At 31.2% G+C, this 2,478-nt stretch overlaps 1 long non-coding RNA gene across 1 annotated transcript; it reads right to left on the reverse strand.

The window, feature by feature from the left end:
- Positions 1-837: 837 nt before the first annotated feature.
- LOC148615999 (uncharacterized) lies at positions 838-2,215 on the reverse strand. The gene is made up of 3 exons (XR_015921895.1): positions 2,154-2,215; positions 1,802-1,915; positions 838-1,098 (listed from the first exon to the last, which is right to left on the reverse strand). It is a non-coding gene; the product is annotated as an uncharacterized LOC148615999 (long non-coding RNA).
- Positions 2,216-2,478: the final 263 nt, after the last annotated feature.

Below are 2,478 nucleotides of genomic sequence, written 5' to 3' on the forward strand. Positions count from 1 at the left end.
TCTTACGAGTACTTTGTGAAATGATGCCCAGGTGTATATCATGTACATTTTAATTAATTAATTTTAGACATTAGAAAATAATAGTTGTGTATGTTTGTGTTATAAAATCATGAGCAACAAAGGTCTGTACTTATATATTTTTAAATTTGAACAAACTTGATTTAGTGGTAAGACCAACTCATGAAAAACCACACAAAAATAACTGCAACTAGAACAGAATCATTTTATAGTAAGCATATGTCATTGTTATATGTTTCACTAACAGTATACCTTACTAAATACAATATTTTAGTTTCTTGCTCTGTTGCAAGGCTCTGATAGTTAGGTTTCTAATGCAAATTAAATGGGGGTGTATGATAAAAATATATTGATTTAAAAACTATTACAATTACCATCAGATAAAACCCCAGTATTAGTTGGGTAATGCATTATTTAGAAAGGATTTTTGTATGACTTAGGTGTCAAATTTTGGCGACACTTGAATGGAGCTCATTGGGCTATCTTGATTAGTTTTTCATTCACCTTTCAAATTCTAAATGAATTATTACACCATTGATAAATGTCTATCACATTTAAATAAACAATTACTTGAATATCTTAATGGTTATCTGAAACTGCTCTTTTAGCTTCAATTCAATTGAGAGGTTTTGAATTGTTTAACATGGAAAACGTTTGTAAAATATTAACTAGGATCTTTTAAATCATCTATGTAGTGAGAAGGATCTTTAGAAAAAATCAGCCATTCTATTATATGTAGGGATATTAATGTCACTATAACCTGCTAATAAAAATGATTTAGCTCTATTTTATTTTTATTTAAGTAAAACAACCTTGACATTTCAGAGGTGTCAATCCACTGCAAAATTTACCATCCATATTTCTGCATTTTTGAGATGTCTGTAGGGCTTGTGGTGGGTGCTGTTCAGAGGTATCTGTCCAGAGCACTATTGATTGGTGAAGTCTAGTTCACTGGTGATTGGTGAAGTTAGAGGCATTTGACTTAGGCACTGTGTGTGTAATTAGATACGGTGGTCATCTTATGTGATCAAGGTACTGGCAACAGTCTAGTGTAGTTTATCTTCTTGTTAATCCAAAGTCCTAATACATGAAGTACAATGATTTAATAGACAGAATAAAATCAGTTTTAAAAGGCAAAGATTCATGTAATTTTTTCCTTAATTTAACAGAAATGGTAAACATAGCCTTCGAATCGGGAGATTTATTTCTACAAGAGTCAAGAAATTTTTGTTTTTTTTCTATTCCAAAGCCTGCAGACACATCCATTTCTATAAAACCCGACAGTGCTAATTCAAACTCTAAATTATATTTTTCTTTGGAAAGAAGTTCCACTTTGAATTGGATTCTGTCACACGACCATGTTAATTGTCCGCGACCGTTGTAATCGTCCAAGGATGTTACATAATCATGCAGCAGCTGCGACAGACAGAAATCGTCTGCAGTGTTGCTAATGGAATCAGACGGCTGCTTTCATTACTAAACATTTAAAATTTGAAATAATTATACTGCGATACAAACATGAATGACATGTGTTTTATACATGCTACAACATAAAAGCATTTTCACTGAATGTGTTAGCAATTTATTAAGACAGTGATAAGATTCCCTCATAGCTAACAGAATTTTGCAACTTGCTGTATTCAAAATTATGAAATATGTTGGAATTTCTTTTTTTTTAGGGAAAAGCCGTAAATATCTCATATGCAATTCATTAACAGTATTTGAAAGATTGTATAAACTGTAGTAATAAAAAAGTCACTGAATGGGTCTCTTCAATTTTTACCTGACAGAGTTATTTCCCTTAGATCATATTAACCTCACGCAAACTCCCCATCTGTTAGGATAAATCTTGCTGCATGGTAATTAACACCTGTTGACAGGTAATTAATTTTAACACCTGTAACATTTAAAAACTCGTCAAAACTTGGTACAAATCATTAGTTTTTACTCTCCCTTGCAGCAATTGGTTACATAAAAAATAAAAGATAAATGAATGTAATAACTTAAAGTTTCGCTAAAAATGAAAATACTGTAATTTTCTTTTTTCTTAATTCACTAAGTTTTATAACTTTAAACTTGCCTTAGGTTTAACCCAGGTATCTAATTTTGTCATCGGTGGGAATAGTTAAACTTACCTCATGATGATGTAGTAATGTACTTCTAGTTTTTATCCAGGATATTAGGTTATTCGCTTGTTATCAAGTTATTTGTTTGACATTAGTCATTAAAACTCAATATAATACTACTGTCTGTCTGTCCATCTGTCTTACCCTACACTGAAATGCTTTGAATTATTTCAATAATTTCATAGTAGTATATTTATCTGGATGAAAGGAGGCTTGTTAAAACATTTCTTTTTTGCTTCTTATATATGGGCATGTAATGTGTTCTAGTGTAAAGTGGAAATGGGCATGTGATGTGCTCTAGTTTAAATGGAGATTCACATGTGATTTGCTCTAC

Source organism: Perna viridis, chromosome 5 (assembly GCF_037379345.1).
Source record: "Perna viridis isolate PV_CMFRI_1.1 ecotype Kerala chromosome 5, ASM3737934v1, whole genome shotgun sequence".
Taxonomy (NCBI): Eukaryota; Metazoa; Mollusca; class Bivalvia; order Mytilida; family Mytilidae; genus Perna; species Perna viridis.